General features: G+C 41.2%; 2 non-coding genes across 2 annotated transcripts; both read right to left on the reverse strand.

Moving 5' to 3' along the window:
- Positions 1–2,808: 2,808 nt before the first annotated feature.
- Positions 2,809–2,881, reverse strand: trnar-ccu (transfer RNA arginine (anticodon CCU)). The gene has a single exon. It is a non-coding gene; the product is annotated as a tRNA-Arg (tRNA).
- A 2,298-nt stretch (positions 2,882–5,179) lies between these two features.
- Positions 5,180–5,252, reverse strand: trnar-ccu (transfer RNA arginine (anticodon CCU)). Its single transcript has one exon. It is a non-coding gene; the product is annotated as a tRNA-Arg (tRNA).
- Positions 5,253–10,000: the final 4,748 nt, after the last annotated feature.

Below are 10,000 nucleotides of genomic sequence, written 5' to 3' on the forward strand. Positions count from 1 at the left end.
TATGCATTAAGGCTTTGAGAGTTGGTGAAGTGAGTATTTTGAACATGCTGTGAATGTTACATTATCTTTTTAAATGTTCTTTAATGAGTGAGATTGAGTTTGTTTTGAAAAGTCATACATAGCAGAGGATGGTTTCGGTCCATCGACCTCTGGGTTATGGGCCCAGCACGCTTCCGCTGCGCCACTCTGCTACACACCCCAGATGGGACTCGAACCCACAATCCCTGGTTTAGGAGGCCAGTGCCGTACCCTGGGTCTTTTTTGGCTGTAGAGCAGTCGTTAATATGCAAAATGACACTGCACTAGTTATGTTTTGGACATTGTTTGCTTTATTATTTGCATCGGTACAAGATGCCTTTACTCTGATGGAAGAGGAAACATTACAAGGTAGATGTGTTGATGGAAGTCAGCCGTGTCCCCTCAAGTACTTGACTGTTTTCTGTTCACAATTTCAATTTCACAAAAGTATGAAAGACTTCAACGTTTGTACACGACAATTTTTTTTCCAACTTATTATATCTGAAAAGTGGAGTTCGAAAGACAGTCATGAGCACACCTAAATAGTTTGAATTGAGAGTATGCATTAAGGCTTTGAGAGTTGGTGAAGTGAGTATTTTGAACATGCTGTGAATGTTACATTATCTTTTTAAATGTTCTTTAATGAGTGAGATTGAGTTTGTTTTGAAAAGTCATACATAGCAGAGGATGGTTTCGGTCCATCGACCTCTGGGTTATGGGCCCAGCACGCTTCCGCTGCGCCACTCTGCTACACACCCCAGATGGGACTCGAACCCACAATCCCTGGTTTAGGAGGCCAGTGCCGTACCCTGGGTCTTTTTTGGCTGTAGAGCAGTCGTTAATATGCAAAATGACACTGCACTAGTTATGTTTTGGACATTGTTTGCTTTATTATTTGCATCGGTACAAGATGCCTTTACTCTGATGGAAGAGGAAACATTACAAGGTAGATGTGTTGATGGAAGTCAGCCGTGTCCCCTCAAGTACTTGACTGTTTTCTGTTCACAATTTCAATTTCACAAAAGTATGAAAGACTTCAACGTTTGTACACGACAATTTTTTTTCCAACTTATTATATCTGAAAAGTGGAGTTCGAAAGACAGTCATGAGCACACCTAAATAGTTTGAATTGAGAGTATGCATTAAGGCTTTGAGAGTTGGTGAAGTGAGTAATTTGAACATGCTGTGAATGTTACATTATCTTTTTAAATGTTCTTTAATGAGTGAGATTGAGTTTGTTTTGAAAAGTCATACATAGCAGAGGATGGTTTCGGTCCATCGACCTCTGGGTTATGGGCCCAGCACGCTTCCGCTGCGCCACTCTGCTACACACCCCAGATGGGACTCAAACCCACAATCCCTGGCTTAGGGGGCCAGTGCCGTACCCTGGGTCTTTTTTGGCTGTAGAGCAGTCGTTAATATGCAAAATGACACTGCACTAGTTATGTTTTGGACATTGTTTGCTTTATCATTTGCATCGGTACAAGATGCCTTTACTCTGATGGAAGAGGAAACATTACAAGGTAGATGTGTTGATGGAAGTCAGCCGTGTCCCCTCAAATACTTGACTGTGTTCTGTTTGAATGTGGAAGTCCTTTCCCACCATACTACAATACAGAAATTTGACCTCTTTGATCTGCAAACTAATACTTATGTGATAACCACCATGGAAAAAATCACCACAAAAGACTCCGGTTAATGCCATAGAATTTTTTTTACGATTTCTTGGACATGCCCCGGAAAAGTCCCCAAATTCTTAAGTTCCACGAAAAAAGCACTGCATCGGTAATCGGAACAAGATGCCTTTTCTCTGATGGAAGAAGAAACATTACAAGGACGGTGTGTTGCTGGAAGTCAGCCGTGTCCCCTCAAGTACTTGACTGTTTTCTGTTCACAATTTCACAAAAGTATGAAAGACTTCAACGTTTGTACACGACAATTTTTTTTCCAACTTATTATATCTGAAAAGTGGAGTTCGAAAGACAGTCATGAGCACACCTAAATAGTTTGAATTGAGAGTATGCATTAAGGCTTTGAGAGTTGGTGAAGTGAGTATTTTGAACATGCTGTGAATGTTACATTATCTTTTTAAATGTTCTTTAATGAGTGAGATTGAGTTTGTTTTGAAAAGTCATACATAGCAGAGGATGGTTTCGGTCCATCGACCTCTGGGTTATGGGCCCAGCACGCTTCCGCTGCGCCACTCTGCTACACACCCCAGATGGGACTCGAACCCACAATCCCTGGTTTAGGAGGCCAGTGCCGTACCCTGGGTCTTTTTTGGCTGTAGAGCAGTCGTTAATATGCAAAATGACACTGCACTAGTTATGTTTTGGACATTGTTTGCTTTATTATTTGCATCGGTACAAGATGCCTTTACTCTGATGGAAGAGGAAACATTACAAGATAGATGTGTTGATGGAAGTCAGCCGTGTCCCCTCAAGTACTTGACTGTTTTCTGTTCACAATTTCAATTTCACAAAAGTATGAAAGACTTAAACGTTTGTACACGACAATTTTTTTTCCAACTTATTATATCTGAAAAGTGGAGTTCGAAAGACAGTCATGAGCACACCTAAATAGTTTGAATTGAGAGTATGCATTAAGGCTTTGAGAGTTGGTGAAGTGAGTATTTTGAACATGCTGTGAATGTTACATTATCTTTTTAAATGTTCTTTAATGAGTGAGATTGAGTTTGTTTTGAAAAGTCATACATAGCAGAGGATGGTTTTGGGCCATCGACCTCTGGGTTATGGGCCCAGCACGCTTCCGCTGCGCCACTCTGCTACACACCCCAGATGGGACTCGAACCCACAATCCCTGGCTTAGGAGGCCAGTGCCTTATCCATTAGGCCACTGGGGCTCAGTCTGGCTGTGGAGCAGTCGTTAGTATGCAAAATGACACTCCACTAGTTATGTTTTGGACATTGTTTGCTTTATCATTTGCATCGGTACAAGATGCCTTTACTCTGATGGAAGAGGAAACATTACAAGGTAGATGTGTTGATGGAAGTCAGCCGTGTCCCCTCAAATACTTGACTGTGTTCTGTTTGAATGTGGAAGTCCTTTCCCACCATACTACAATACAGAAATTTGACCTCTTTGATCTGCAAAGTAATACTTATGTGATAACCACCATGGAAAAAATCACCACAAAAGACTCCGGTTAATGCCATAGAATTTTTTTTACGATTTCTTGGACATGCCCCGGAAAAGTCCCCAAATTCTTAAGTTCCACGAAAAAAGCACTGCATCGGTAATCGGAACAAGATGCCTTTACTCTGATGGAAGAAGAAACATTACAAGGACGGTGTGTTGACGATGTGTTGATGGAAGTCAGCCGTGTCCCCTCAAATACTTGACTGTGTTCTGTTTGAATGTGGAAGTCCTTTCCCACCATACTACAATACAGAAATTTGACCTCTTTGATCTGCAAACTAATACATATGTGATAACCACCATGGAAAAAATCACCACAAAAGACTCCGGTTAATGCCATAGAATTTTTTTTACGATTTCTTGGACATGCCCCGGAAAAGTCCCCAAATTCTTAAGTTCCACGAAAAAAGCACTGCATCGGTAATCGGAACAAGATGCCTTTTCTCTGATGGAAGAAGAAACATTACAAGGACGGTGTGTTGCTGGAAGTCAGCCGTGTCCCCTCAAGTACTTGACTGTTTTCTGTTCACAATTTCACAAAAGTATGAAAGACTTCAACGTTTGTACACGACAATTTTTTTTCCAACTTATTATATCTGAAAAGGGGAGTTCGAAAGACAGTCATGAGCACACCTAAATAGTTTGAATTGAGAGTATGCATTAAGGCTTTGAGAGTTGGTGAAGTGAGTATTTTGAACATGCTGTGAATGTTACATTATCTTTTTAAATGTTCTTTAATGAGTGAGATTGAGTTTGTTTTGAAAAGTCATACATAGCAGAGGATGGTTTCGGTCCATCGACCTCTGGGTTATGGGCCCAGCACGCTTCCGCTGCGCCACTCTGCTACACACCCCAGATGGGACTCGAACCCACAATCCCTGGTTTAGGAGGCCAGTGCCGTACCCTGGGTCTTTTTTGGCTGTAGAGCAGTCGTTAATATGCAAAATGACACTGCACTAGTTATGTTTTGGACATTGTTTGCTTTATTATTTGCATCGGTACAAGATGCCTTTACTCTGATGGAAGAGGAAACATTACAAGGTAGATGTGTTGATGGAAGTCAGCCGTGTCCCCTCAAGTACTTGACTGTTTTCTGTTCACAATTTCAATTTCACAAAAGTATGAAAGACTTCAACGTTTGTACACGACAATTTTTTTTCCAACTTATTATATCTGAAAAGGGGAGTTCGAAAGACAGTCATGAGCACACCTAAATAGTTTGAATTGAGAGTATGCATTAAGGCTTTGAGAGTTGGTGAAGTGAGTATTTTGAACATGCTGTGAATGTTACATTATCTTTTTAAATGTTCTTTAATGAGTGAGATTGAGTTTGTTTTGAAAAGTCATACATAGCAGAGGATGGTTTCGGTCCATCGACCTCTGGGTTATGGGCCCAGCACGCTTCCGCTGCGCCACTCTGCTACACACCCCAGATGGGACTCAAACCCACAATCCCTGGCTTAGGGGGCCAGTGCCGTACCCTGGGTCTTTTTTGGCTGTAGAGCAGTCGTTAATATGCAAAATGACACTGCACTAGTTATGTTTTGGACATTGTTTGCTTTATTATTTGCATCGGTACAAGATGCCTTTACTCTGATGGAAGAGGAAACATTACAAGGTAGATGTGTTGATGGAAGTCAGCCGTGTCCCCTCAAGTACTTGACTGTTTTCTGTTCACAATTTCAATTTCACAAAAGTATGAAAGACTTCAACGTTTGTACACGACAATTTTTTTTCCAACTTATTATATCTGAAAAGTGGAGTTCGAAAGACAGTCATGAGCACACCTAAATAGTTTGAATTGAGAGTATGCATTAAGGCTTTGAGAGTTGGTGAAGTGAGTATTTTGAACATGCTGTGAATGTTACATTATCTTTTTAAATGTTCTTTAATGAGTGAGATTGAGTTTGTTTTGAAAAGTCATACATAGCAGAGGATGGTTTCGGTCCATCGACCTCTGGGTTATGGGCCCAGCACGCTTCCGCTGCGCCACTCTGCTACACACCCCAGATGGGACTCGAACCCACAATCCCTGGCTTAGGAGGCCAGTGCCTTATCCATTAGGCCACTGGGGCTCAGTCTGGCTGTGGAGCAGTCGTTAGTATGCAAAATGACACTCCACTAGTTATGTTTTGGACATTGTTTGCTTTATCATTTGCATCGGTACAAGATGCCTTTACTCTGATGGAAGAGGAAACATTACAAGGTAGATGTGTTGATGGAAGTCAGCCGTGTCCCCTCAAATACTTGACTGTGTTCTGTTTGAATGTGGAAGTCCTTTCCCACCATACTACAATACAGAAATTTGACCTCTTTGATCTGCAAAGTAATACTTATGTGATAACCACCATGGAAAAAATCACCACAAAAGACTCCGGTTAATGCCATAGAATTTTTTTTACGATTTCTTGGACATGCCCCGGAAAAGTCCCCAAATTCTTAAGTTCCACGAAAAAAGCACTGCATCGGTAATCGGAACAAGATGCCTTTACTCTGATGGAAGAAGAAACATTACAAGGACGGTGTGTTGACGATGTGTTGATGGAAGTCAGCCGTGTCCCCTCAAATACTTGACTGTGTTCTGTTTGAATGTGGAAGTCCTTTCCCACCATACTACAATACAGAAATTTGACCTCTTTGATCTGCAAACTAATACATATGTGATAACCACCATGGAAAAAATCACCACAAAAGACTCCGGTTAATGCCATAGAATTTTTTTTACGATTTCTTGGACATGCCCCGGAAAAGTCCCCAAATTCTTAAGTTCCACGAAAAAAGCACTGCATCGGTAATCGGAACAAGATGCCTTTTCTCTGATGGAAGAAGAAACATTACAAGGACGGTGTGTTGCTGGAAGTCAGCCGTGTCCCCTCAAGTACTTGACTGTTTTCTGTTCACAATTTCACAAAAGTATGAAAGACTTCAACGTTTGTACACGACAATTTTTTTTCCAACTTATTATATCTGAAAAGGGGAGTTCGAAAGACAGTCATGAGCACACCTAAATAGTTTGAATTGAGAGTATGCATTAAGGCTTTGAGAGTTGGTGAAGTGAGTATTTTGAACATGCTGTGAATGTTACATTATCTTTTTAAATGTTCTTTAATGAGTGAGATTGAGTTTGTTTTGAAAAGTCATACATAGCAGAGGATGGTTTCGGTCCATCGACCTCTGGGTTATGGGCCCAGCACGCTTCCGCTGCGCCACTCTGCTACACACCCCAGATGGGACTCGAACCCACAATCCCTGGTTTAGGAGGCCAGTGCCGTACCCTGGGTCTTTTTTGGCTGTAGAGCAGTCGTTAATATGCAAAATGACACTGCACTAGTTATGTTTTGGACATTGTTTGCTTTATTATTTGCATCGGTACAAGATGCCTTTACTCTGATGGAAGAGGAAACATTACAAGGTAGATGTGTTGATGGAAGTCAGCCGTGTCCCCTCAAGTACTTGACTGTTTTCTGTTCACAATTTCAATTTCACAAAAGTATGAAAGACTTCAACGTTTGTACACGACAATTTTTTTTCCAACTTATTATATCTGAAAAGGGGAGTTCGAAAGACAGTCATGAGCACACCTAAATAGTTTGAATTGAGAGTATGCATTAAGGCTTTGAGAGTTGGTGAAGTGAGTATTTTGAACATGCTGTGAATGTTACATTATCTTTTTAAATGTTCTTTAATGAGTGAGATTGAGTTTGTTTTGAAAAGTCATACATAGCAGAGGATGGTTTCGGTCCATCGACCTCTGGGTTATGGGCCCAGCACGCTTCCGCTGCGCCACTCTGCTACACACCCCAGATGGGACTCAAACCCACAATCCCTGGCTTAGGGGGCCAGTGCCGTACCCTGGGTCTTTTTTGGCTGTAGAGCAGTCGTTAATATGCAAAATGACACTGCACTAGTTATGTTTTGGACATTGTTTGCTTTATTATTTGCATCGGTACAAGATGCCTTTACTCTGATGGAAGAGGAAACATTACAAGGTAGATGTGTTGATGGAAGTCAGCCGTGTCCCCTCAAGTACTTGACTGTTTTCTGTTCACAATTTCAATTTCACAAAAGTATGAAAGACTTCAACGTTTGTACACGACAATTTTTTTTCCAACTTATTATATCTGAAAAGTGGAGTTCGAAAGACAGTCATGAGCACACCTAAATAGTTTGAATTGAGAGTATGCATTAAGGCTTTGACAGTTGGTGAAGTGAGTATTTTGAACATGCTGTGAATGTTACATTATCTTTTTAAATGTTCTTTAATGAGTGAGATTGAGTTTGTTTTGAAAAGTCATACATAGCAGAGGATGGTTTCGGTCCATCGACCTCTGGGTTATGGGCCCAGCACGCTTCCGCTGCGCCACTCTGCTACACACCCCAGATGGGACTCAAACCCACAATCCCTGGCTTAGGGGGCCAGTGCCGTACCCTGGGTCTTTTTTGGCTGTAGAGCAGTCGTTAATATGCAAAATGACACTGCACTAGTTATGTTTTGGACATTGTTTGCTTTATCATTTGCATCGGTACAAGATGCCTTTACTCTGATGGAAGAGGAAACATTACAAGGTAGATGTGTTGATGGAAGTCAGCCGTGTCCCCTCAAATACTTGACTGTGTTCTGTTTGAATGTGGAAGTCCTTTCCCACCATACTACAATACAGAAATTTGACCTCTTTGATCTGCAAAGTAATACTTATGTGATAACCACCATGGAAAAAATCACCATAAAAGACTCCGGTTAATGCCATAGAATTTTTTTTACGATTTCTTGGACATGCCCCGGAAAGGTCCCCAAATTCTTAAGTTCCACGAAAAAAGCACTGCATCGGTAATCGGAACAAGATGCCTTTACTCTGATGGAAGAAGAAACATTACAAGGACGGTGTGTTGACGATGTGTTGATGGAAGTCAGCCGTGTCCCCTCAAATACTTGACTGTGTTCTGTTTGAATGTGGAAGTCCTTTCCCACCATACTACAATACAGAAATTTGACCTCTTTGATCTGCAAACTAATACTTATGTGATAACCACCATGGAAAAAATCACCACAAAAGACTCCGGTTAATGCCATAGAATTTTTTTTACGATTTCTTGGACATGCCCCGGAAAAGTCCCCAAATTCTTAAGTTCCACGAAAAAAGCACTGCATCGGTAATCGGAACAAGATGCCTTTTCTCTGATGGAAGAAGAAACATTACAAGGACGGTGTGTTGCTGGAAGTCAGCCGTGTCCCCTCAAGTACTTGACTGTTTTCTGTTCACAATTTCACAAAAGTATGAAAGACTTCAACGTTTGTACACGACAATTTTTTTTCCAACTTATTATATCTGAAAAGTGGAGTTCGAAAGACAGTCATGAGCACACCTAAATAGTTTGAATTGAGAGTATGCATTAAGGCTTTGAGAGTTGGTGAAGTGAGTATTTTGAACATGCTGTGAATGTTACATTATCTTTTTAAATGTTCTTTAATGAGTGAGATTGAGTTTGTTTTGAAAAGTCATACATAGCAGAGGATGGTTTCGGTCCATCGACCTCTGGGTTATGGGCCCAGCACGCTTCCGCTGCGCCACTCTGCTACACACCCCAGATTGGACTCGAACCCACAATCCCTGGTTTAGGAGGCCAGTGCCGTACCCTGGGTCTTTTTTGGCTGTAGAGCAGTCGTTAATATGCAAAATGACACTGCACTAGTTATGTTTTGGACATTGTTTGCTTTATTATTTGCATCGGTACAAGATGCCTTTACTCTGATGGAAGAGGAAACATTACAAGGTAGATGTGTTGATGGAAGTCAGCCGTGTCCCCTCAAGTACTTGACTGTTTTCTGTTCACAATTTCAATTTCACAAAAATATGAAAGACTTCAACGTTTGTACACGACAATTTTTTTTCCAACTTATTATATCTGAAAAGTGGAGTTCGAAAGACAGTCATGAGCACACCTAAATAGTTTGAATTGAGAGTATGCATTAAGGCTTTGAGAGTTGGTGAAGTGAGTATTTTGAACATGCTGTGAATGTTACATTATCTTTTTAAATGTTCTTTAATGAGTGAGATTGAGTTTGTTTTGAAAAGTCATACATAGCAGAGGATGGTTTCGGTCCATCGACCTCTGGGTTATGGGCCCAGCACGCTTCCGCTGCGCCACTCTGCTACACACCCCAGATGGGACTCGAACCCACAATCCCTGGCTTAGGAGGCCAGTGCCGTACCCTGGGTCTTTTTTGGCTGTAGAGCAGTCGTTAATATGCAAAATGACACTGCACTAGTTATGTTTTGGACATTGTTTGCTTTATCATTTGCATCGGTACAAGATGCCTTTACTCTGATGGAAGAGGAAACATTACAAGGTAGATGTGTTGATGGAAGTCAGCCGTGTCCCCTCAAATACTTGACTGTGTTCTGTTTGAATGTGGAAGTCCTTTCCCACCATACTACAATACAGAAATTTGACCTCTTTGATCTGCAAAGTAATACTTATGTGATAACCACCATGGAAAAAATCACCATAAAAGACTCCAGTTAATGCCATAGAATTTTTTTTACGATTTCTTGGACATGCCCCGGAAAGGTCCCCAAATTCTTAAGTTCCACGAAAAAAGCACTGCATCGGTAATCGGAACAAGATGCCTTTACTCTGATGGAAGAAGAAACATTACAAGGACGGTGTGTTGACGATGTGTTGATGGAAGTCAGCCGTGTCCCCTCAAATACTTGACTGTGTTCTGTTTGAATGTGGAAGTCCTTTCCCACCATACTACAATACAGAAATTTGACCTCTTTGATCTGCAAACTAATACTTATGTGATAACCACCATGGAAAA

This window comes from Leuresthes tenuis, unplaced genomic scaffold (assembly GCF_036924035.1).
Source record: "Leuresthes tenuis unplaced genomic scaffold, fLeuTen1.0.hap1 SCAF_23, whole genome shotgun sequence".
NCBI classification, from domain to species: domain Eukaryota; kingdom Metazoa; phylum Chordata; class Actinopteri; order Atheriniformes; family Atherinopsidae; genus Leuresthes; species Leuresthes tenuis.